This window comes from Molothrus aeneus, chromosome 11, assembly GCF_037042795.1.
Source record: "Molothrus aeneus isolate 106 chromosome 11, BPBGC_Maene_1.0, whole genome shotgun sequence".
NCBI classification, from domain to species: domain Eukaryota; kingdom Metazoa; phylum Chordata; class Aves; order Passeriformes; family Icteridae; genus Molothrus; species Molothrus aeneus.
The window spans coordinates 8,909,868-8,937,144 of record NC_089656.1 but is presented as its reverse complement, the minus strand read 5'-3'; the positions used below and the strand labels follow the sequence as shown (position 1 = coordinate 8,937,144).

The following is a 27,277-nucleotide window of genomic DNA, read 5'->3' as shown; positions in this document are numbered from 1 at the left end:
AGAAAACACATAATGGTTCAACCAACAAATCTATTAAGCCTTATAATTAAGTGCTGGGTCTGGCTCAGCAGGGTGGGGGAGGAAGCAGCCCTTTTATAATACTGGTTTTCATAAGCAGCAAACTCCAGGGTGTAAAAAGATACATCACACCAGAGGGGAATTGAGCTGTGCTTTGCATCTTTCAAAACCAAGGTGTGTGATTATTTCTTGACTTCCCGACCCCCTGTCACATCTTACAGATAGACTTTTTGACTTTAGCTGATCTAAAATTGAACTTACCACTTCACAAGTCAATATTCCCCTTACACTTTCAGTTTTCATATCTATTTAAAATTCATGTCTTTGAACACACTGTCCTCAGAAGCCAGAATAGCTTTTCATTGAGTAATTTCAGTTTAGTTAGGTCAAAAGCAGTGTGCTTGTGCCATTGCTGAAAGTACTAAAACCTGTAATGTTGAGCTATATAAACTGCAGAAAAACCCCTAAAACACAGAACAATAAACTTCAACACCATGCAGAAAAATATTTTCAGCTAAGACAGCAACAGGGACAGAGTCTCTGTGTGTCTAAGCCCCAATAATTTCTACAAGAATATCCCTGATTTCCACAGAAAGTGAAACTCCTGACATTTTCAGAGGATCTGTTTTTTAAGGGAAAAAAAAAAAGGCATCACACTAGGTAATACTGAGCCTTTACTGAAATCAGCAATAAAACAAAAATTCAAGAAAGATGTGTTTGAATGGTCTTTTTTTTTCAGGCATTATCTCCTTTAGGTTACAGAATTATAACAAATAGCAAACAAAAAGCTCAGGCTGACAAGATTTCTAAGCTCAATATAATTAATTACACCTAGAGTGAATTCTCTGTCACCTGTTTGGCAAAATTTTGAATATGGCTCAGGTAATCTATTTCAATAAAGCAGTGAAGAAGCAGAGATGTGGCAGAGTCAGACTACCAGGGTGTAACTGGACTCTTCTATCACTAGATAGCACAGATATGCAAAAAGTAAAAAATTACAAAATATTTTTTAAAAATCACTGTGAACAAGAGAGTAATGGGTATCACACATTGCTCTCATTTTTTTCCTGTCCCACCAAGTTATTTGAGGGGAATGTACAGTTCAATACAGAAACCCAGTACTATTTACCCATGTCTAGGGTAAATAGTGTATTTGCACAGAGCAGGTGCAATCACAATATGACAGGGAGAAGGCAGGAAAAAGATAACACCTGCCCTGAGTAAGATAAGAAATCACTTCCCATTTCAGTCAAGTCTATCTAAAACCAGTAAAACAGAGAAGGAGGTTCCTCTCTCTCCTACCTACAATATTCCCACCCCACTGAAGTGACTAGAAATACAAACTGGGATCTGAAATTCAAACAATGCATTGATATCAACAACAACTTTGTTTGTCCCAGTCTCTAATTTTTACAAAGTATTTTTTTTAATGTTTTTGTCAAACATGGTTGTTTCTAGCTGAGTTTCTGCTTACTCACCTCTCTCAGCCCAAGAGATGGACACAGTAAGAATGTGACTGTGCCTCAGAACCTGGAGCAGGGCACTGCAGGGTGCTCCTGCAGCACAAATATTTTTGTTAATGTATAAAATGTCCTTTACTAAACCAAAGTCTTCATACTATTTAAGGAAGAAGGGGGAAGGTAAGGAGACAGATTAAATTCAATCCCCCTTTATTTAATGGCGATTACTTCAAGACCAAGTCCTATCAAATACCTGTTTTAAAAATCTTATTTCTCTATACATTCAGTACAGGGGAATTTTAACATTCCCCAAACTAACCATGCAACATTTGTTACACCACCACATCCGTACTTCACAGCCAAAAAAACTAAAAGTAACACTTGCAATAAGGAAGTTCCCTCCCTTGGAGGTTAAATACTAAAAACACCACCAAAGAGACAGATATTTCTGATGGAAGCATTATTTCTAGAATCATACCCAACCTCAGGACACAAAGCTGTCAAACACCCACATTTCTTTTTTAGAAACTGTTCCAAAATGCAGTACCTGGTTTTGGAAAGGTACTTTGTGGAGTCATTCTGAAATAAAACAATGATAAATCACTGAAAACCTCACATATCTTCTATTTTCAGTCTCACTTGATAGCAACACACTAAAAAAATGTTCAGAGTTGTACACATATTTTTCATTGATGCAGGCAAAGGGCCACAGGAGCCAAACATTCACAAGGGCCTGGTAAGGTGCTTTGGATCACAAAGAGAGAACCATGAGAAACAGCGAGAGCTTTCCAGTGACAACAAACATGCTTCAGGGAATTTTGTTTCCACACTAAGTTTTGATTGTCTACTAAGATACTAAAATGTCTGAACACAGATCTAATCACAATCACTCTTCTTGTTTCATCTTATCTTTCATCTTGCCATTTCCAAAGATTTGTTTGACAGCCATCCCCAATGCCAAGAGGCCACTGGAAACTTGCACCATGCAAAGCACTGACTCACCAGGGGGAACAGGGATATCTCACCTGGCACAGCTAAAACAAAGCAGGCACTTGTAAATTAAATTCTCCTGAAGCAGCTTTATCCTTTGCATTTGCTGATACTAAAGCCAGTTAATGAGTATTAAAGCAGAACTAGTTAATTCCAGACCTGAAACAATACCGCAGACATGGCAAATCTTCAGGAAGTGGCAAAAGTCACCTCTCAGAACAGCCTGCAGCTGGTGCCTCACAGCTCCAGGAGGTTTACAGAAGAACCTTCCAAACTGAGGCCTCTTTAACACTGAGTGAAGGCTGCCCTGCTCAGTGCCCAGCCAGCCCCAGGGCTGGGTGTTCACCCACCCCAGCAGCACTGAGAAAGCATTTCCACCTGCTCTGCAGTGCTGAGCTGTGCACAGCAGACTATCCAGGCTTTTATTTACTGGGACCTCTAACAAAAACATGCTTGTTGTTTGCTTACCATTACAGGCCACAGGATTCATTGGCAAAATCCATATTTCTCCACTCCATCATGGTCTGTTCCATCATTTTGAAATTCCTACAGGAGAGTGAGTGCAGCCCATTCAGGTTAAATCCTTGACACTAAATCTTTGATGTACCACACATGGGAACCTGCAACAAGACAGGGAATCTTTACTCCAAGGACCACTGTAGGTATTAATAATGCTTTATTTCTTCCCTTCATAGTTAAAGGAAGAAAAATCTACTCTATCTCCATCATACATTTTATGAACCTTTACTCAGACAATCAGTAGAAGAAAAAGTAGTTAACTGTATTGTGACATGAATATAAGCTGATTGAAACAATCACAGCTGGAAACGTCTAAAAAGGCTCAAGAGTGATGAGAGGCATTGTCTTTATGCTAACTGACCCCAACGTTTTTTCAAGCAAGGCCTGCATGACAGCAAAGGGAACTCTGCTAAAATAGGATAAGAATGTTTTAATGACTTTCACAGCATCATAGATAATGAAAGTTCTACTTTTCCAGTGAGTTTTGTTACACATAAGACCAAATAGCAGCAATTAAAAAAAACCAGTGCATAAAAGGTAACTTAAATTAAAAACTATATAATTAAAAACAATTTAAAATATTGCAGATCAGCAAATATGACAATATGGCAGGAAAGCAGCTGGGAAAAAAACCCCAAAAGCACACCAGCAAAACATTCCTTCCCTGGACCTTGTAACTCTGGATAGAGACTTGTCTAGTGCTAGTGTGGAAATGAAGAGATTCTGACACTAAATCTGCTTGTCTTGGAGTACCAAAGGGCAGAAGTGCATATTCCTAGGATGCTGTGAGCAGAAAATTGTGTCTCCAGTTAGGCAGATGACAAAGACATGGTTAAGTATCATCCTTGAACCCAGTGCACCAGGTATCTGGTAGGGGAATTCATATCACACATAACAGCTCCTGGCTTTGTCTCACTCTCTTCCTGCTTTATCCTCTTCATACACAATCTGGGAACAGCTCTTCAGATGTGAGAAAATGCCAAAGTTCAACACCTCAGCATAGTACCAGGCTCTGGCAAGAGCCCTCACTCCTCACCGTTCCTTGTTGGAATCCAGTGCATTCACCAGGGGCACAAACCAAGAGGAGTAAATGGTTACACAGAAATGTTGAAACAACGACCCAAAGAGAGGCCCAGAGCAGGAAATCAGAATTAAGATGGCACTGAGGAGTCTGATTCAAGTTAAACAGCTGTGCTGGAAAGAGAAAGTATCAGCATCTATATCACTGCTCGTCCCAAAGCTCTGTCCCCAGGGACCCACTCTGGAAAGCAGAAGGCAAAGGAAACTGCCAAATAATCTGGCACAAAAACAAAGTGGATGCAAAGTATTTTATCACAACAAGAATTGAAGTAAATCTACTACCATTTTCTGTTAATTTTTGCTAAAATATACAAACTACTTGAACCACCACTCAAAATAGGCACTCCACTCTCTCACAGTGGGTTAAATGTCCAGCCCATACCTAAGTCCTGGGACAGCTGTGGCCATTTCCATTAGATTTAGCTGTACCTAGCCAAGACCTACATGCATCAGCATTCATAAAAGTTGGGTGAAAGATGGAAAAGATTGTTATGTAAAAGGTCAAAACCCTGACAAAGGCTTTTGGGAGCCTTGGAGAGAGATGAGAAGAAAAGCCACAGGAGATCTCAGAGAACTCATCTGAAAAGGCAGATATGAATCTGCTGTGTCTGTGCATGCATAACAGCAGATAAAAATAAGACTTTGTTAAACCTGTTACATGTACAATTGGAATGCCTAAATAGGCTGCTGCTTTACTTTCACTGTGTCACGTATCCAGTAGTAAGGATGAGTCTCTGATAATCACAAGAGATACCTTGTGTTCCTTTGAAATGGAGCAGTGTCATGTGGAGAGCAGCACATGGGGAGGGTGCTGAATAGTTAGAGCATCCCAGAAATATCAGAGTGCCTTTTAGAAAAATAAACTGTGACAGTTTTTAAAAATCACCCCATGTTTATGAAGGTGCTTAGTTGTAATTCATACTCATAACACACCTTAGAGAATTACAATGCAATTTAGAGAATTAATATAATGACTATACCAAGCTGACAGTTTCACTGACTTCAACTTTTTTTCTTTTTTTTAAAGCTATGCCTAGAAACATTATTTTGTCCAGAGCCCCTGATAAACAGTTGTATGCAAGATTCCTTTTAGTTACAGAGGGATGAAGGTGCTGCTCCCTAGAAGTGTCCTCAGGATCAGGTCCTGGGGATATTCCTGTCCTACACAGAAATTATAAACGAAGATAACGCACAGGAGAAATACTTCACATCAAAATGTAAAGAGAAGAGAGTTAAAAAAGAAAAAGGTTCTCTCTGTGTTTGTAACTGAAGTTCCTCAGAGGCACAGAGACCAGTCTGCTGATAAGCAGCAAGTTTCCGGCAGTAAAGTGATACACAAAGTACTTGGAGCCAATTTTTGATCTGCAAGACAGACAAGCCTCTCTGCATTCAACACTCACCACAGGCACCTATTTCCCTAGCAACAGCTTATGGGGCGCTTTCATTTTGACTGAAGAACATTTAACCAGTTACATTATGAGCCCTGCACCTTGCTGCTACAGCAGCAGTTGCTTTTCACACCTACCAAATTGTTCTTTGTGTGGCAGTGAGCTGCTGGATCAATGCTGCACCTGCAGCACAGATTTGCTTTATCATTTTTTGGTGGTTTGGGGTCTTTTTTTTGTTTTTTTGACTATCTGAACTTTATCAAGCTAAAACTGGTCAAAAGTGAAAATAAAAACCCAAAACCTTACAGTATTAAAAAAAGGTAACTTAGTTACTTTGTAACACCCCTATTACTTTCCAGATGTTTCCTTCGTTTGAAGTTTGGAGTATTAGAGTACAGAGAAGAACACAACAACAGTTGTGTATGTAACAAGTGCAGTCCTTGATTAATGTTAGGGAGACTTAACCAAAGGAGACAAAAAATATACCAAAATAAAAATGCCACATCAACTATTCACCATCAGATCAAATGGCATAATGAGATTTTTTAAAAAGTGCCAAAAATTGAGAAATTACAATCTAGGAAGTAACAATTCAAAACTAAGAAAAAGTAATATCTTTCAATGAGAATGTAATTGAACTGCACAACTCATCCATCCCAAGTTTATCTTTAGATGCTGAGGAAGGAAAAAACAAATTTTCATTAATACTATGCCTCAACAAAATACAAACTACTAATGGCCATAAGCCATAGCCTAAAGATCCAACCTGCTGGTGGTTTATTAAAGACAACTCTGATTCACAGAGCTTGCATTCTGCACAGAGCCCCGAGGAGAAAGCCAGCAGCTACATGCACGGGAAGTGCTCAATCAAAACCCATGCTATGAAGCACCTCAGGAGCAGGTCTGGGAAGAGCAGCCAAAGTTGAGAGTTCACTGTCAATTCCTCCCTGGTAGATCAGGGAGCTCCTGTAGAAGCACAAATCACCCATTTAATTAGTGTCAGCCATTCAAAATTACTTCTAACTCTCACTGAAGTTGTTCAGCACAATTTAAGAGCAGGCCTGAGAGTCAACTATTGCCAAAAGCACAAGAACATTATTTCAATAACCACATCCTGTAGTTAAAACACAGTAAATTCCAGAGCTATTTTTCTCCCTTGTAATCCCATATTTCCATCTTGTGAAAATAAAAATTCTCAAAACCTTCTGAAGCCCTTAGCCCCTGTGTGAGAAGGACAGCTGATGTGTTTAAAGGAAAGAACTCAAATTCATTTCTTTCCTCCCTCCTATGGATTTTCTCCTGGCAGACTCCAAGTGTGTGGTATCCCCTTTCTTCTCTCCTAAAGGAACTGACCTAATACCAATATCCACCCACAAAAGGTGCAAACAAAATAAATGAATATTCACAAGACATTTTAGGAATATTTCCAAGGAATAGTTCCAAGCTTATAAGATGCAGATAATTTTGGACTATAAAAAGTTATTACAGCAAACATCTTTGCTGGCACTTAAATATTTGCTGGACTTTATTCTCATGCTTCCAGAAACATAATTCCTGGAGGAGAATGTCTGTTCAGCTGTGGCAGGAAGCACAATGCTGGGCTTTAAATATCACATAAAATAATAATTAAGTTATTGTGTAATAGCATTATATTTTCAAAAATAAATATATAATTAGATAAGAATGCATAATGTTGAGGATAGCAGAATGCCCATGCTTCAGCTCCCACTGTCAGACATGGTGGTTACAAAAACAACACAGCAACCAGAGCTGTAAATTCACTTACAGAAACTCGGGGGGATCCCTTAACACCAGCTTTTCAGCAGCAAATGGAATCAGCCCCTCTGAGCAATGGTGACAGAACAGGGGATGGAATCACGAGGTTCCTTTCATCCCTTTCACGTGGCTGAAACACCAGCAGTGTTTCTGAGGTGCAGCTGAAGCTGTCACTGCCTTATTGCCCAGGTACAGATGGGTACCTGCCTGAGCAGCAAACCTGACACACAAGGGGGCCCACGTGTGGAACAGGTGGTGTCTGGGATGTGCTCAGCTGCAAACACCTTCACACCTATTCATAAATCACCATCCTCCCTACACACAGGGTTTAGGTCAGTTTAATGAACTGAAACAGGAAGTTTTGCTGTTCATTTTAAAGAAATAAAATTATCACAGATCCTGGCTCTGGCTCCACAACAGGGGTGTCTACAGTAATATTTGCTCAGCAAGTTTCTCCTCCTCTTCCCTCTTCCTCCCCACCACTTATTCCTATCTTGTTGCCACACCATTCTTTCAGTATGTGCATGCCACTGTTTCTAGGACTACAGACCAACACAAAAATAATCATTTGTCTCTCCTAGGTTTTGTTCCTTTCTGCCCAAGAGGCAGACAGGATCAGTGATGGTGCACAGCAGCTTGGAGGGCAGCTCAGCCAGCACAGCTGAGAGCAGTTGGCTGCAGAGGCAGAACAACGAGGTGACAGCAGGAATGTGCTCCTTAACCTAAGTCAGAGGGAGGAACTGTGGTCCCACATGTGCCCCAAGATGAGGAACAACCCAGAGAGATGCTAGGCAAGAGCCAGGAACAGAAGAGATCAGCTCCTCAGGAGAAAACAGACCTCTCAATGCCTTTGGCACCAAGCAAGTAGTCAGGGTGGTCTGAAATTCTCTATTTTAACACATGACAAAAGCCATTAACAGCTCTGTTATGCACAGTCTGTGACCTGCAGGAAATATTCAAGACTGTAAAAAACAGGGACAGATAAATATATGCCAGCAGGGAAGACTCACTGCAGTGAGATTGGCTCACCCCACCTCTGAAAACTGAATGAGGAGATCCAAGATGCTTTCCCAGAGCAGGGAGGAGAGCTGTAATTGCATCATTTTTCTAGATGAGCAGTGTCAACAGCTTGGGCTCTGAGTCAGTGCTGAGCCCGTCAATGCCCTGTGGAGGTCCCTGGGGCACGGAGCTATTGGAAGTGATGACTTTCACAACAGGCTGCTGAGCAGGATCCAGACACAAATACGCTTAGGAGACAAAGAAGAGCTGCTACTTTATTTTTCTGTAAGAGCAAGAACACACTGCCAGTACTTTGGGCAACTTCCAGCAGCCAAATTACTGTTAATGTCCAGAACACTTTCCACTTTTGTCTGGGAGCTTCCAGGATGAGTAAATAAGACCTCATGTACTCTTATTTCTATCAACATTTCACAGAATGAAAAAGCCAGAAATAAATCAGACTTGCTAGAATCACCCTGTGAGCACCACTCACATCTTTTGAGTGCCAGGTTTTTGCTTCCACCAGTAAACACACTTCAAGTCTGCTACCTAAAAATCCAGTCATTTAACACAGAGAAAAATAGATGTTCTTCCCTTCCAACTTACAATTTTTGCATGGCAAGAAATACACCAAAAGGAAAAGCTTAGCTCACTCTTTTAGACAGAAGCGAGTTAAGCACACAAACAGAAAAAATATCAATCATTTGTGACCAATTTGCAGCTTCTAATATGTTTTTTATCTTGCACACCTTCTAGAGGCTAATCTCCAAACTATTTTTTGCATTTGACTACAGCCTCAAAAGACATATGAGTTCACACTGAAAAGGAAAAAGCCAAACATTTACATTTTTAGAGTGTTTCTGATGTAACACAATCTGCAAATATTTATAAATCCAAACCCCACACACTAACACTTAATTTCTTTTTGTTGGTTATAAATTAATTTCAATAAATGAAGCAGAAACCACTAAAATACAATATAATGCACAATATGACAAATCCCATATTCATATTTATCACTGAGTCAGCCCACTTCATCCAGGAACTAAAATCCAAGTGTTTCAGGGTAAGGAAAATCATAAGCCATATGCAACCCTTCAGTGACCTTACCTGTGAATGAAACAGGCAAATCTACATTTCTAGCTACTCTATGTATTACACACTGACATAAAAATGCTGTAACATTCATTTAAATCATAAAACAATGGTTTACACCCAAACTTCTTGATCACCATGCTAAGTCTAAGCATACAAACCTAAAACAAGGAAGAGAAGGAATAAAATGTAAGTGTAAGTGTCTGGTAGGAATTTTTGTTTAAATCCACTCCTTGAAATGACTGTTAGAAGTTACTTTATTCAGGCATATCCATATACATTGGACTATACCAGTAATTTCCTCACTGTCTAATTGTTTAATATACTTCTAAGCATATACAACCACAAAGACACCCCAGATGATAAAATAAGCTGACATTAATGATAAGCAAACAGTCAAAACTAAGGTCTCAAAACACCAATTGCTCCACAGCATATTTACAGAAAGACACTGCAAGTGTTCAGTGGCAAGCATAGAAAAAGGCTTTCTAAGTCTTTCACACGAGCTCTCAGCTTTAGATGGAGTTCAAAAAAATGTGTGTGGGGGAGGCAGCAGATCTGCAAGAAATGTGCAAAAGTTCCAGTGACGTTCAAAGAAAACCAGTGGGGTACAAGAAAAAAGTGTCCCATTGGGAAACATACTGCACACTGTCAGTTGTAGACGTCAAGCACAAATTCAGAAAGCATTAAGACAAGTTTTTATATTCAGACACTAGCTAGTGTCTAAATACGATGGACATGGAAACCAACACTCACTGAACTCTCCACCCACACCACTGACTTATGAAATCCTGATTTTCTAGACAGGATGACAAACAAAAGAAGTAAAAGTAAAATCAAAGCTGCACATCAAACAAACTACAAAAAAGAGAGATTTTACATGTACTATGAATACTAGATGTCCACTTCACCAACATCATGGCTGGAAACAAATCTGTACTGTGAACATAAAGCAAGGACTCAAATCAGCCACAATAAACAAAGTTTAAGATCTTGCAAAAACATATATTCATGGCAGCAAATATAGTAAGTAATACATCAATTTTTCTAAGTGGTGTTAGATTTTATCAATTTCCTTTAATGTTTCCTCCTTTGGCTGAGATGAATGTGGATGTTAGCACAAACTGTGGTTCCCAGGGGAGGCTGACAGGGCCAGGCATGAGTGACCTCTCCAGACACCAGAGGAGCTGTCCCCTGCAGCCAGGGAGCAGCACTTGGCTCCTCCTCTGAGCCCTTGGGTGATTCTCCCAGTTTGCCCTGGTTTTATGACCCTGCAGAAAGGATCAGGAGGAGGTCAGTCTGAGGAACAGGGATTCAGTGAATGACGCAGCAACAAACTCAGACTGCGGGTCAAGAACTCCCAAAGAAGAAAAGGCAGATTCTCATTCTGGCAGCAGTCAAACAAAAGAACAGCCAGGAAGTTCATCAATAAAGGCAGATTTTTGTGTCAGTTCTCTGGCTCTGAGCAGTATGTCTAGTTCTGGCCTGAAATTAATCTCTTGCACAAGCAAGCTACAGTACAAACCCAAGGTAACTGCATCAATACAAAACCCTGTGGCAGAGTCCAGAAACAGAGCGTATAATGTTCACAATATATTTCTTCAACTAGTATGCTTGAAATTATTGGGAAATATATGTAAAAAACTCAAGGTCCTAAGAAAGTCTTGAAAAGTTTGCTGACTTCTCCATTAAGACAGGAAGGAAGTTATAAGAATGTTTAGGCCCACTGACACAGCATTAGTGTTTTATCAGAATATTAATGTTAGCAGACTTTTTTAGTGAACCCTAAATCACAAAACTGTTTTAAGCAAAGCTTTTAGCATTTAACTGCAAAGGAGAACTTGCCTTAGGTGAAAGGTGATAAAAATTCATAAGACAAGTGAGAAATCAGCATAGAGTTCTGAAAGCCTTTTTTCTTTTTGTAAACAATTCATAAGCAAAAGCTATGTTTGGCAAGGAAGGTGCAGTGACCCCTCAGGTTACCATCACGTTATTAAAAACTCACTGCTGCCTATGTTTCATGCTGTTAGCTATATAGCAACATCAAAAGGAAAAAATAATTAATGAATAGTTTTTAGCAATACAAGCAATCACCCCAAGCAGGTTAGAACTAGAGAAAACTACATCTTGAGATCATTCTGACTCAAGTTTTACTTCCAATAAAAAGGTACATAATATAGTTTGTGTGCTACAAATGATGTGCCCAAATTATCAAAGACTTTTTTAAAGGCTACCATGGCAAAGAAAACTGCCTAGCTTGTTACACAAATTATCAGCAGATCAATTAAAACATGAGGATTAATAGCATGTAAAATTTCTCATAGTAACTGCTAATATACAAACTCACAGACTCCTGTAAAGAAAAGCAGAACAATTTGTCCCATATTTACTTTATGTTGGATAATAGTATACACAGGTAATAACTAAGGCATTTTAATTTACCCTCTGACAACATTTTGTGCAGCCACTCTCAGGTTATTGTCTAAAAATGAGTGTGGCCATAATCACCATGTTGCTCCCCTGGTGTAAGAACATACATTTATGTTAGAAGACATTTGTGCAGCCTGTGTGCACTGCTGGGGGAGCTGAGGAAGCTCTACTCTGCAATCACAAATTCCTCCTGGCTGTCACAGGGTCTGACACATATCTGGAGTTTGCCTGGACATTACTAAAGCTCTTTAAGCTAACAGTCCTTGATGTGACACGGGGACACAGGGAGGGCTGGCTATGGCACTGCACTGAGGCAGGAGCAGCACTCAGCCTCCTGTGCTGAATAAGACACCAACAAAGATCATCCACAATCACCTGGCTGTTCCCTAGCAGAACAGGTGGTTGGTGCATTTAAAAACCAGTTTTTCAGGTCTGAACTCAAACTGTATGGTAACCATGCAACAGACCACCCGAGGGTCTGTGACTGGCCCGAGGGTCACACAGCAGCACAGGGAACAGGAATCAAAGGCTGCTTGATTCCTCTCACAGAGCAAAGAAAAGCCTTTGCTGAGGGTGTCAAGTACAGGAACAGGGATATGGGAACCCTGGGAAGCATTGACCAAATCCTAAACACTTCAAAGAGGGAAGATTCAGCAAACAGTATGCTGTATGGTTTGTTTTGCACTGACAGGCAATCACTAGCATCACCTGGAAAACTTCTCTAAAAATTCCCCCCACTACTAGCTCTATGTCTTTGTGACTGTCAGCTACCTCATGCCTCCAAGAGTTAAGTATTTCTAGCTCATGGGACTCCAGAAGTTTGTTTACTTCAAAACAACAGAGTCAGAACTGATTTTAATGTCCAGGGCATTTGTTCCCAAGGTCCAGGCTCAGTGAGTGAGTGCAGAGAGGCAGCACCCAGAATCCTGAGGTGCTTAAAGCACTTGCACATAGGGTGGACACAAATACAGCTGGCTGGTGTCTTGCAAAGAAGGCACAAATCAGGGTGATAGCATCACTAAGCTGCATACAAAAAGAGAACTTATTAAAATTCAACCACGAGGCTGGAAAGAGTGGTGGAGCTGTTCCCCCCTCAGAACTGGCACACTTCCCCTGTCCACTGCCAGGCCTCTGCTCTGACAGCACAGTTCAGGTTACAGCAATTTAAAAGTATTTCTGGATAACCTGATTTCCAATGTGTTAGGCAGCTGCTTCAGAAGTGCTTTTAAAATACACAAGGTTTCAGAAGACATACACTGCCTTCTTCCTTCTGTATCTCCAGAGTCCCCTCCCATCAAGGGCACTCACCCAAGCCTGACTCTGGATCAGGGAAAGTTCTTCTCAAGCCCACTGCAGTATCATTATGCAATAATAATACAATATATTCAGGTCTCCTCTGCCTGTAACCCATCCCATTTCTGTGAGGGCAGTGCACACTTAAAGAAATCCTTCCTTCTCCCCCGATCTCACTTTTTTCACCTCTTGAAAATCCTTTTGTTTTTAATGAGAGCATTTTTATAGCATGTAAAAACTGCAACAACTGATTCATGGCTTTCCAACTCCCAGAGTTCCCATACTGTCTACAACCAACACTCCTCAGACTTAATGGCAAGCAGTAAGTTTGGTTGTTCAGGGTTTTTTTTGGCCACTGCTTCTTAAAAAATTGGCTGTTTGTAAATGCACAAGCCCAAAGAATGATGCTTGGGATACTGATACACAGAATATGATGGAGCTGCCATTCAGAAAGATAAAAACAAACAAGCACATTATTTTGGATTCTGTGGCCTTCAGAACTGATGCTTTAGTTTTCTTTATTTATACCAACAGATGTTTATGTATCTTCACACATATACATTTTTATTGGCAGCAGAGAGCTCCAGGAAAAGCCTAACCACAAAAAATCCAGTTTAAAACAAGTAGAGGAGAATCTATTTCCAAGTACAGTTGCCTGCACAAAAGCAGGACAGAAATTAATTCAACATGTAAAACAAGTGTTTCATGCTACTCTGATAAACCAGTTTAGCTACAACTACATCCAAATTCCCTGTGTAAACATGCTTGACAAATGGTTATGGAATACAGAATTAATATAAGAAAAGAGCAACTCTTATTTCTTGCTTAAATTTGTCCAGAATTTTGAAAAGCAAAACTTTCCCCTTTGTACTCCCAATATACTATTCATTAATTGCAATTTAATCTCCTTTATCTAAAAGATCGTTATTTAATTGGTCTGCACCTGACCAGAAGCAATTGACACCCACATGCAGCTCTGCTCAGACTGACAACCTGTGGCACTGAATCGTGTTCAACAACTCCACAAGTGAGCTCTGAACATGCAAGCAATCAACACATCAGCTCACTGGGGAAAATTAAACAGGCTGTGTGGAATTTTGCCTTTTGTGGCACTGTATAAACTGCATCAAACTGTTCTTACCAACTACACTGGGGTTTCCTATTTCTTTGAGATATAATCATGGTGGTTCCTACTGTTTTCAAATCAAGTTCTCACTTTCTCAGAGCAACTCCTATCTTTGAGTACCTTCCAATGTGAATTCTGTGTTATCTAATGTGCAACAACACTGCACAGTCCCAAGCAAACCACAATATACATCAGCTCAACTGTTGCTGTAGCCCTGCAAAGCATCTTCTGCCCTATTTTATAAGTGCAGCATCCCGAGGGAGGATGGGGCTTGTAATTGTTACAATTAACAATCTAAAAATAATAAGTAAAAAGTACTACATTCAAAACAGGATACTGCTCAGGAACTTGACAAAAAATTAGATTATTTTTAAAAAGTACTACTGTGAAATATTTTATGTTCATTTCCTGCTTTGCAAGTAAAACAGAGGAACAGAGCTCACTCTTAAGAAATACCGAAATTGGGATAACAATTCAGCTGGCAATACCTTCAACCAAAACAGAGTCCAGGTCACTTTTCCAGCATGTTTCAGAAGTATAACTTACTATTTGGATAACCAGGAGCCCAATTACACAGCACAGCCACCACTGACAAGGAGGGAATTGTCCCTGTCTGACTCTCTAGAAGTTCAACAATATGTTCTGGCCACTTCCTCTGCCTGGCTGTTCTGTTCCTACAGAGGAAAAAAAAATCATACTTAAAAAATGCTTATCCTATGAAAAAACCTGCATTTTGTCCATTTAGCTTCATGAATCATCTCTGCAGCAGGTCAGAAGAGCACCAGGGCTGACTCCAGGGTGGGGTGGAAGCACAGGGGCAGGAAGTGAACAGAGCTGCTGGCTTTTAGTGACAGCTGCTCCTTGAGCCATCTTAGCTGAACCCTAAAAATCACAGCCTTCTGTGCACTTCTGTGTTCATGTTCAAAACCATATATTTCTAGGAAAAAACCACTTTTTTACCCAAACATCATCAGTCACTGATACATAACAAGTGAGCAGAAAGGGATTTAGAGCTCCCAGGATGTTCCCAAAAGAGGCTGTTCCCTCCTGTATATACATAAGACCTTACCAGGAAAAAAAAAAAAAAAGAAAAATCATTAACAAGGTGGATACTTCATATGAGAGCAAAACTGGGCCCAAAACCCCCAAAACTCAATCTGCTCACAAGACTACAAAGTGATTGGTAGTTATGTCAAATCTAGAGGAAGATAAATTTTTAACCTCAAAACCCAGTTCCTGATTAAAATGTATTAGTAATGCTGACATATATCTAACACATTTTCTGTTATCTTAGTTTCTTGCAACAAACATGTTTCTCACAAATATATAAATGTTTGTTTCCTTAGCATTGACGTACCTGTCATCTTCATGGCTGGAACTGCCAGCAAAGGAGGAGCAGCAGGTCAGGCAAAGAGCGTCAGGAAGTGAGAAACTTCTGATAGCAACTTCCTTTCAAATGAGAAAATTGAAACCAAAAATTCTCTTCTGCTACTGCAATTTAGTTTTTTGATTTATTCCCACATGTGCTCAGTAGCAATAACAGGGTAAAAGAGAAAGACACACAGAAAAGCTCCAGCACAAAGTTCATCCTCTCTCAACTTGACCCAGTCTGGGTTTTTCCCCACAGCCTGACTAAGCCTGAGCTTGTTTGAGCAAGCAGGTCCTGCCTGACATACCGCAGCAGATGGCCTCAGGTTGACCTGAGCCAGGTGCTAAGAATATCTGCCATTTAAGTGATCAGGGCTTTATCACCATTTCCAATAATTTCAGCTGAGTTTAAATAAACCCCAGTGAGCTCAGTCTGTCCCAATCCACCTTTGTGAGATCCTTCTCAGCTGCACTCCTTGCCCAGCCCTTCCATCTGCTCTGTCATCCTGCTGGAATGCTTGTTCCCTCACCATTTTGGTTACTTGGGTGGAAAAGAGTATTCCAGTAATTAGTCACTGCTAGATGGTTTGATCATCAACTAGTTCTTTCAAAAACCCCCTGAGTAAATGTATATTTTTACATAAATGACAGAAAATGTCCCAGACTGGACATTAAGTAAATAAGTGAATATTGAAACTCAGGCTATATTATAAATGAAGAGCATCTTACTGCAATATTTCAATTCAATTCATTGAAATGCTAACTTATCATTATTAGTCATTACAAAAATTCATGGAGTGAAAAGTAACAACCTAAACCCAAAATTATACAATCACAAGTAAACTATTTCTACATTTGTCTACCTATAAACCACTTACTATGTTGTCTCTTCCCTTGAAATAAAGCATGCAGTCTCAAGACCTGACAACTTTATTAAGGCCCTTTAAAGCATTTTTGCATTGATTCTGAGACTAAGCTTGTGGCTTTATAACAAGCCATTTACAAGGCAGCATTATTAAAAAAAAATTACAGCTATTCTTGCTGAACACCTCAAAAAATACATTCCTTTTGTTGTGTGCTGAATGACAACTTGCATGACAAATATTACTTGTCTGTGCATCCCACAGAACAGAAGGTGGGACCAAAGGTGGGACAAAGCCCTTAAGGGACACTGGAGAATGAGCCTGAAATTCACCTCCTTCCCTTCACTTCACTTGGCCAGAAGGCGCCAGCAGCAACCTGGGCAGAGCAAACACCCAGACACGGCGTGAACACAGCACACAGGGGCACTTGAGGGAGAAGCTGCCAGAAACAGCCAGCTCTGCTCAAAGAAACTTGTCCTCTTTCTCTGACTTACACCAGGTGCAGCCTTGGTAATCTCTGTTATTTCGTGTTTAACTAGAATCATTGCTCATTCACTTTAATTTTGTGCCCACAGACAGAAGCTAAACACACCCTGTTGGTTCCCTCTCTCTAATTACAGACCAGAAGCCACTTTTAAATGCTGAAAAGAGGATTACAGAACAGCTGCTAAGAGAGGAACGTTTTGGCCATTAGCTGTGAAGGAAGCTCTTAGGAAAAACTGTGCATACAGCCCTGCTGTCACAGGAGAGCCAGCTTTGACTTTGTTTCTTCTTTAAAGCACCAACAGACTTGAAGCCTCTGAACTGCAGGGCCTGTGCTGGAGAAATCAAACCAGCAGCTTGGCTGCTACAGATGAGGAGGTTTGTTTATTTTTTATAAAAGTGCTACTGAAAAGAGACTACACAAAACAAAGCTGATGAAGGGCACATTTTGACACATGTCATAATTCCAAGGTACTGAGGTAAAGCAATGCTTTGGCTGGAAAAGGAACAACAGTTCTACTTAAATTCTGCTGTTTATCTTTGAGTAATCTAGACAGAATCATTCCACCTTTTACACCCTTATTTTATTAACTGAAGAGGTAACGTTCAGCAGTAGCAACCTACACATGGTGGGCAGGAAATATCATATCATTACAGCACATTTATACTATCATATGTTGTTATTAAGCAAAGAAAAACACTTCCAAAGGAAAAATCCACTGTATGGCTTGTCCCTCTGCCTGCGTATATGGAGCACCCTGCTGCTCAGCACCACGAGACAGAGCCTGGATCCTATCTGAGGAGCCTCAGGAAGATAGGATGGTGTCAGAGGTGAAAGACAAACAACAGTTATTTAAAGTGATTTCCAAGTCTCTGGAGATAACAATGATAATGGTTTTTATTATGAGATAAGAGTGTTGTAAAACTCCTAATTTTTTAAGGCAGTGTTTTCTTCCGGATGAAACTGTTCTGGTTTTGTAAGAGTAGGAGGAAATCCAAGATCTATATCTTTACTATTCTCAAAATGCAAAATATAAAACTCAATTTTTTTTGCAAGCACAAGACAGACTCTTGGTGAAGTCTGCTGTAACGGCTTGAGGAAGAAGTTGCACTTCCTTATTGTAATACAAGATGATCTGTGCACAGTGCTTACAAACTATTTCACACTGTAACATCCTGTCAGTTCAGCAACAATCATCCTGAAACTTTGCAGATGCTAGTTTAACAGATTATCCCCCTCTTTATTTAAGGTACTCAGCCTTTTACAGAACCAGTTAACTCCTCAAACGGCATTTTAGACCCTACCCTGCACAATTTGAATATTGACCGGGTTTTACTAGGGAAGGAGAGAGCTCTTTGGCTCAGGCAGGTGCCGGCTTTCACCTGGAGAGCCTCGCTGGTTTAAGGAAGGGCTGTGAGGCTTTGGCGGTGCCCAGAGCTGCCCGCGGGCTCAGCTGCCGGTGGCGGAGAGCGAAGAGCAGGGGAGGGCAGAGCTCCCCAGCGCCCCCGAGCCTCCCTGACACCCTCCCTCTGCTGCCCCTGCACACCTCAGCCCCCAGCCGGACCTCCAGGGCAGTAAAACGCTCCTCGATTTACACAAAAGAGTGGATGTTTCTACACAGAAAAATCCCAAGTAACACTTGCAATACAGAAGCTTTGCAGATGCTGAGTGCATTGTATTAATCTGGAACAAATCCAAGTAGTCTGGATCCTTTTTCCTTTTTATCCTTAGAAAGATAAAATGTAGCTTCAGCACAAACTGTAAGACTGAGGGGACAATAACTGGGTGAAGTATTTCACCCTGTAATTTACAAACTCCATAATAAGTTAGAACAAGTAATTTTGATAAGTTCTGTAACGTTAAACCCAAGTCGAAGGTGGAACACAAGAATAAATCTAAGGTTTCAATTTAGAGATTTTATTTTAATTCCATGGGGAGGACTGTCTTTTTCTATTATTTTAATCTAAGAGCAACTGGCAATTACACAAACACCCACCTTGACATGAAACAGCGATCATTATCCCTAGGCTTACTCCTTAAATTAATTAGCTGTGCACCAGCACCTGCTCTTTCACTTAGCACCGGCCGGCCGTGAGGGCACAAATACCGACACACATTAGGGAATACCCACATACATTAGGGAATGAAGTCTCTCCCTTGTTTACTTTTAACGGGAGTTGACATTATCTTCATTAAGAAAAATTTAAGAAGTTTAATGGCTGCTTTACAAGAGCCCCCAATGACCCTAACTGCTCTTACTAATGGCTTCTGGAAGCAAAACTAACATGCCATAGTGGGCATCAGAAATCCGTACTGGCTTACTGTTTTTGGAGAGGTATTCCACACACCCCTCTGCTTCTGTTCCACACTTCTGGAGAGGGGAGACTGTCCAGGTGTGGTCACTTTGGCAAATACACCTCAAGACATTCTTTTTCCACCTACAGGGGATCATAAAAATCCTTCCAGATCAGGACTTAGGCATTTGAAAGATCAGGATACCTAAACAAACAAACAAACAAATTATTTATTTTTGACCTAGACACAAGCATTAAACCCTCCTGGAGTTTTTCTCTTGCTCTCCTGGAATCCTGCTTAAAAATAGTATTGGAAAGTATTGTTATTTGTCTTCAAAATATATAATAGCTACAGAATTTCTTTATAGTAATTTTCCTTTTTAGACATAAGGACATCAAGTAAACAAGTTCTCCTATTTTTTCTTTTTTCTTTCTTCTTCTTTTTTTTTTTTTTTCCCTTGAGATGAGTTCCTTTTAGAAGTTCCCAGGTCACTCTTTCCTATTAAAAAAAAAACAATCCCCCCCTCCCCACCAAACAAACAAACAAACAAAAAAAATCACCACCCTTTGAACTTCTCCATCATGAATTTCAACCAAAAGCTGTAAGGTCCCTAATGCAGGTACATTTACAGCCTATTTCCCACTATGAAGAAATTTTCATATTGCAGTGCCTAGATGCTTTATTTCCTATAATAAATCTCAACCACTTCAGAATCAAATCCAAAGTTTTTAGGTACATTTGTGCGGATTTTCCCCACCTGGTATTTGCACAGCACTTATCACAGCGTGGTCTTGGGCCACAACCAAGCGTGTCAGGCTCTCAGTAATATAAATAAAATATAAGACATATGACAGGAGAAAAACAGACTTCTGTGCTGAACCAAATTCAAACACTACACTGCATATTTACTTTGCGTGTCCAAAAAGGGTTTCAAAGTGTCTCTGCCCAGTCCTCAGCGCTTGTGCTGACCACATCCTTACTGCTTATGACAGAAGTCTCAGGCTTTACAGACTTGAGTACAGTCCTGGGTCGCTGATGACATGTCCCTGTCCCAGATATCATTCACCTGCCACTGGCAAACATCAGAGCCCAGCAACAGTGACCCAACACTGTTCTACATGTTTTGAAGTGTTTTAACCCCTTTATTAACGCTACTTATAAAAATGCCATAACACATCCCATGGAGATTAGAAATAACTCACCTATTCAGCAGTAAAACAAGACACAAACCAAACTTCTGCAAAAAAGACAAAAACAAAACTACTGATACTTCAAGTTCTCACTGGTATTTAAGTACCTCCTTCAGCAGTTTAAAGCCCTATTGTGTTTAAAAAGTGCAATCCAAAAAGGATCTGAAATACCTTCTACTAAAACCAAGCCAGCTTTTGCCTTCCTAGCGCCAAAGACCACCCCCAACTTCTCCATTCATGCGCCAATACTCAGGCCAAATCCGCCTTTTCTGAGCGAAATTAACTTGGAGAAAAGGTTTATGGGCCTCAACATTTGTTCGCCGTTCCCAAGTGTATCAAGTGGTGCCATACGAGGTAGCAAATAACCATTACACGGGAAACCTATCGAGCCTTCGGCTCCTCCTGCCGCACAGCGCGACCCTCGAGCCCTCACTCCCGGGGCGCTCTCACCTGCGGCCGGCGCAGAGCAGCAGGCAGCGGCTGGGGCTGGGGCTGGACCGGGCTATGCTCTTCTTCCTCTTCTTCCTCCTCCTCCTCCTCCTCCGGCCGCCGCCGCCCGAGGTGTCTCTGGGGCCCGCGGAGCCTCCCCGGCGCGGCGAGGGCGGGACCGCGGCGGCATCGCCCCTCCTGCTCTGCCTCTCCTCCCGCTCCGGGAGCGCCGCCGGCACCGCCGGGGGGTGGCCCGAGGGGCTCCCCCACATCGTCAGGGGCTCCCCACATCGTGAGGGGCTTCCCCCATCGTCAGGGGCTCCCCACATCGTGAGGGGCTTCCCCCGTCGTAAGGGGCTACCCCGTCAGCGCAGCCCGGCTCCGGGTCTGCAGCGCCCATTCCCGCACAGCCCGGGCGGTCCGTGTGTCCCCCCATCAGCGTTCACGATGTGCAGCGGTGGAAACAAAATTCTGTCCAGGACTCTGAAAAATACAAAAGTTTACAGCCACTTTTTACATCTGGCTACTGCCGTGGTGGTTCTGGCAGGGCTCCCCACCTCGTCACAAGCAGGCAGCACCCGGGAACCAGGGACCAGACGGGGCTGAACATGAGGGACCTGGCCTTGCCACCCCACAGCGCCAGGCTCCCTGTGCCCCACTGAGGGACCTGGCCCTGCCACCCCACAGCGCCGGGCTCCCTGTGCCCCACTGAGGGACCTGGCCCTGCCACCCCACGGCACCGGGCTCCCTGTGCCCCACTGAGGGACCTGGCCCTGCCACCCCACAGCGCCGGGCTCCCTGTGCCCCACTGAGGGACCTGGCCTTGCCACCCCACAGCACCGGGCTCCCTGTGCCCCACTGAGGGACCTGGCCCTGCCACCCCACGGCACCGGGCTCCCTGTGCCCCACTGAGGGACCTGGCCCTGCCACCCCACAGCGCCGGGCTCCCTGTGCCCCACTGAGGGACCTGGCCTTGCCACCCCACAGCGCCGGGCTCCCTGTGCCCCACTGAGGGACCTGGCCCTGCCACCCCACAGCGCCGGGCTCCCTGTGCCCCACTGAGGGACCTGGCCTTGCCACCCCACGGCACCGGGCTCCCTGTGCCCCACTGAGGGACCTGGCCCTGCCACCCCACGGCACCGGGCTCCCTGTGCCCCACTGAGGGACCTGGCCTTGCCACCCCACGGCACCGGGCTCCCTGTGCCCCACTGAGGGACCTGGCCTTGCCACCCCACAGCGCCGGGCTCCCTGTGCCCCACTGGGTCTCCCAGACTGTTCCCTGGGACTCTCACCAGGCTGGCAGTGATGCCTCAGAGCATCAAGCCTCCAACATATGGCCACTAATTCAGATGGAGCCTGGCTCCACCACACCTCAAGTCCAATGCTCAGCTCACTGGAGGCAGCAGAAAGAAATGCTGATTTCCATGGATTTTTGGATTAAGCTTATCTGGTGAGCTGTTAGTCACTGGCAACTGTACACAGCCCATGGCAGGCAGGTGTGTGCCTGGCTACCTGCAGCTACAGCCGTGTGTTAGTCATCCATGGACGTAGCATGACTGCAGCAATACCTTAGTAACCAAATACAGTTTGTATTTGTGCCCTGCCAGCCAGCTGGTGCTTTCCCCTCTCCGTAGGCCCGAGTGATGTGCTGCAGGTGACTCTCAGAGGGAGCAGCAGCTCAGGGCACATATCAACGACAGCTTTCTGTGACTCTCTGAGCTCCTGTTCCAACATTGCTGGGAAAATGGCAAAGGCTATGTTGTCTGAGACTGCCCAGCTATTAGGATGAGTTCAGGCTGAATTTTGGGAAGGAATTTAGCTCCAGTTTCAGCTATGCGAGACAATAGATAAGGAATACAGCTGGAGAAGTGGTTACGTACCTGAGGCACAGGCCTGAGCAGCAGGAGAGCTGGACTCTGCTCCTCTGAACCCTGCCCTACAACGCTTCTACGTGCAGTCTTGGGCAAGGTACCTAATCATACCTTGGTCCTCCCATTCCTGTTTTGGACCTAGTGTCCAAAAGCACTCAGAAATTTGAGGAGCATTCAGAGAGAAGCAGTGCACAGGCTGTTCAGACCATTTCATAGGGGAAAGGAAAAGGATCTTCCAGTAAAATTATTGTTAAAAAGAATTGTCTTCACTGGAAGTTGGATTAGATAATAAGATTTTAAAAACTACAGGAAATGGAAAATACATTGTTCTGCTGAGATCATAAATGGAGTAGTTTCAGAACAGATGGACTCAATTTATCACTTCATCAGAATTTTGTGGACCTTCTGAGTACACAGATTGCTTAACATCATTCTGTATACCCACAAAAAGTATTTGCTATCCCAGAGTAAGATCTAAAATTCCTGCATGATTCAACACGACTGCTGACGTTGTAGGAGTTTTTTAATGGCAGCAGCTCCAAAGCATTCCAAGTGCTTTATGTACACTGTTGTGTAGATTACTCTTAAACTATCAGCAATTACTGTAACATATTTTTAGAAAAAAAAAAAAAAAAGAAAAAAAATGTAAAAGAAGGAAACCCCAATATATGGAAATTAATATCCAACTCACTGCCTCCTGCACGTGTTACATACATACTTTCCCCGTTCTTTTTAGTGCTGCTGAGGTTTCTCTCAGCGCCGGCAGCCGAGGCACAGCCAGGGCTGGCTCTCACAAGCAGATGCTACCACCCCTTACTGGAGAGCAGCTGGCACTGCTGGGAGCCTGCTAACGCCACCACCCAGGAACAGGGCTCTGTCCTGGGTGAGCACAGTGACAGCATCTCACCTGTGCTTTTAGTGCCTTAACTTTTTACCCTTGTAAACTAATCCAAAATAAATTTCCTATGCATATGTGGTAGCTGTAAATGTCTGATACTGTGGATATTTAGCCCTTCATTGGAGGTCCTTCTGAAACGTCCAAATTTGAGTACAGCAAAGGGTTGTATTTGCTTCTGTGAAAGTTTTCTTCACAGACAAGCAACCATTATTATTTTCAAGCTCTTGCTTAGAAAAATATCCAACAGCTCTACAATGATATGTACATATTGAGTGGATGAAGTCAGAGTATTAAACACACAAGTCTAATCTTTCTCAAGATTGAACTGGATAGCAATATCATAAATAGTTTTAGAGATTTTGTTAAAATGCAACACATTTGCTGATAAAAATCTAATCAAACAAAATTTTTAGTTTTCTGCGTATGCTATTTGTAGATAGGATGTTTAAAACAAATGTAGCTGCAAAGTGAGTTATAGAGCATCACAGGAGCCTGTTTTGTACAATTCAGATGTGTGCTTCAGTGTAAATTGCTACAATATTCAGGGTCATGAATCATTATGAGACAGAGAAAGATCACTAGTTTAAAAAGAAGCAGAGATAGAAAAACATAGTAAACTTCAAGTATAATTCTCATGTGAGGGGTTTACATTTTTCTTAGTAAGTCTCCGTGGATTGAACCTGCCTTCAGTTTGTGTGTTCATTATTTATTTGATTCTAAATAATTTTATTTGCAAAATGTTTCAACACTCAGATTTTCAGAAGTTCCCATAAATGAGTCAGTTAGGACTCATAAAGGGGTTGCTGACCAAATAAATATGTGAAAAAAGCAAATCAGAAATATATTTATAAGCTCAGAAAGTATTCTTTTAAACCTTTAGGAAAAATTTGAAAATTAATATAGAGCAGATTCTTTTGTGGGTTAGACATTATATAGAAAATCACAATATCTGGAGTTGTACTTGTAAAATTAGCAGGTAGACTTTTAATATATTCACTCCTTTTAAATATTCCTTTGAGGTCCTGCAACACTGCAGCATGGGTAGGGTAGCATGCTTTTACCATGCTGCCTTTTTGTAGTTCCTCAAATACCCAGAAACAGTGACCAAGACAACCATAATTTCTGCTTTTCATCACTAGTTTTATGATTCTGATTCAGAAAGACAAAAATGAAATGTTTTAAATGAACTCTACAGTAGGAAGTATTTATTAGAGTATTGTTTGTTTGTTTGTTTTGGATGAGATTTAGCATCTATTTACCAGTATGCATCCACACACACTCCACTCTCTGGCTACTGATCAATTTAGAGAATGAGACAAACAACTTGAGTAAATAATTTGCTATTTCCTGTAAAGATATCTAATAATAGAACAATCCCAACCTGCTAGACACGACATGCTTAGGAAGGATGTAGCAAGACACTGTTTTGAGCTGCTACATTGCTGTCACCCTTATTTTCAGGGCAATATTAGAATCAATTGCTAAAGACTCTAAGGTTTATGCTGCTAAATGCATGAGCATCTCACTGCATCAGCCTGGCCAAAGAGAAGGCAGAGTTTCACTGCTGTTATGTGGTTTGCACTTTTGGCTTTTGGATTAATTGACCAAACTTTGGGGAATAATTTGCTGCTTTCTCTAAGCAGAGCAATAGATGTCATACATATTTCTCTGGGGATGTGAAAAGCTATTGAGCTCCCTTTTGTTTGTTTTAAAGTTGTCAAAGACTCTTGGCTGACTTGGAAAGATGATCATGCTTTCTAGACTCCAGCCTTCATTAAAGTTAGTGGGACAACAAAGAGAGAAAGACTCAAGCTAACAGTTTAGCTCAAGCTCACAGCACTGGGAAATGCTAATTAGGGAAGGTACCAAGAGTGCAAAAAATGTGTGACTGAGGAGCCTATGCAGAGTTTCCTAGAGGAACTGAAGGACTTAGGAATACAAGTCCCACCACTTGCAGCTCCAGAACCTGGGCTAGGAAGTTTTGTTTGAATTCTTGGACAAACAACCAAAAAACCACTTGCATCTCCTCTCCTGTTCATGCTTAAGATTCTATCTCCAGAACAAGAAAATACACTATTCCTTGAAAAATCTGTGGCTGGTTAATTGCTTTAACCTTTTTACCTGACTTGCAGGTGTGATTTGTACTGAACCAAGGGCTATACATCAGCCTGAGCTTTAAATCTTTCTGTATACTCAAGCTGACCTGTAATAAAATGGAACATTTTCTTCTAGAAATTTAATTACTCTCAACAACGACAGAGGACCTGATCTGTGGCTTCCTAGAAAACTGTTAGATGGTCTTTATTGAGGAGTCACTCTTTTTATTAATTGGTAAGTTACACAAGAAAGGAAAATAAATGAAAAGAAGGCCATTTCCCTATTAGGGGCCCTAACGCTGCAGGTGGATCTTGTCACAAAATGGAAGATGTTATTGATTGGAAGAACACAGAAAAGAACAGATCGTTTTATGTTCACAGCAAATGATAAAACTATTTAGCTAACTGTTTTCAATTTGCACTTTCAGTATCTCTGCATTAGTAACCTGCATTTCTATAACTTCTACACTGGAAAGAAAAGGACAATACTTTGGAAAAAATCAGTAAGGAACAAATGGACCATGCCTATTATTAGGAGAAAATGCTCTTATGTAAATTGTAATACAATTGTAGAACACAAAGTTCTAAAAGAATCCACTAGGAAACATGGATTTACCAAAAAAAAAAATAACCAAAACAACCCAACAAACCCAAACCTACCCATCCCTGCTACGAATCAATTTTAAAAGTGTGTGGACAAACTTCATGTGATTAAATCAATGTAGCCCTATTACAGTGAGAATGAAATAAAATTTATTTCTATTACCTGAGGATGTAGCCTTTCATATTATCTCATTGACCTTTCAGAAGTAGCTTACTTCTTGAAGATTAGTTTATTTAGTTCACAATGGGGATTTTAAAAGAGAGAATACAAAGAAAAACATAGCCCTCCCTTTATTTTCCTCTATGCTGAGAAACAGAGTGTGTTTTCCTCAAAGTAGTTGGTATTTTCAAACAAACCAATATAATAACTGCCCCAAACCTGAGAGGGGCTAAATTGGAAAATACTTTCTTAAAATCCTGAAATCACAGATTCCTGCTTGCTATCAGTGAAATCAGTGCAAGAACTCCCCTTAAATTCAACAAAACCAGGCTGTGGTAATTCTGAGAGTAAGGCAGAAGAGTAACCTCAAATTTCCAACAGCAAAGGTTTCTCTCCTTTGCAATAAAATCTTAGAATTTATTGATATAGTAACATTAAAATTGTTCATTCTACATCTTCACTACATTTGTTTTCAGTACAGCATATTATTAACTGAAATCAGCTGGGCAGTGATTAATTTCAGGAGGTAAGGATTGTCTGGTGCTTAAGAATGTCCACATGATAGTTGGTTGTACTGGCATTACAATAAATTTTTTCAATGTGGATAAACTACTGAACTGGGAAAAAAACCTGGCTAGCTTCTAACAGGACTGTATCCAAAATGGATACTCTTTGTTCTTTAAAAAGAATCCACGCAGTTTAATCTCCACGAGGCCAGCAGCCAGTTTGGGATAGAGGACAGCTGTGATGTGCTGTGCTGTGCAGGCCAGATGAGGCACCATGGTAGAAAAGGCCTGTAAAAACTGAGACACTGATGAAGACCCTAATGAAGAAATGAAAATTAAT

At 41.5% G+C, this 27,277-nt stretch overlaps 1 protein-coding gene across 2 annotated transcripts in view; it reads right to left on the bottom strand.

The window, feature by feature from the left end:
- ADCY7 (adenylate cyclase 7) overlaps positions 1-20,925 on the bottom strand; it is a 60,267-nt gene extending 39,342 nt beyond the window's left edge. Inside the window, exons 1-2 of one of the 2 annotated variants that reach the window (XM_066557349.1) lie at positions 20,825-20,925; positions 2,937-3,088 (exon numbers count right to left, since the gene is read on the bottom strand). The gene's annotated coding sequence lies outside the window, so the exon portion shown is untranslated. Of the gene's footprint in view, positions 1-2,936; positions 3,089-19,211; positions 19,426-20,824 lie in introns of those variants that run through there. The other variant, XM_066557350.1, reaches the window with a different exon arrangement.
- Between the last annotated feature and the right edge of the window lie 6,352 nt (positions 20,926-27,277).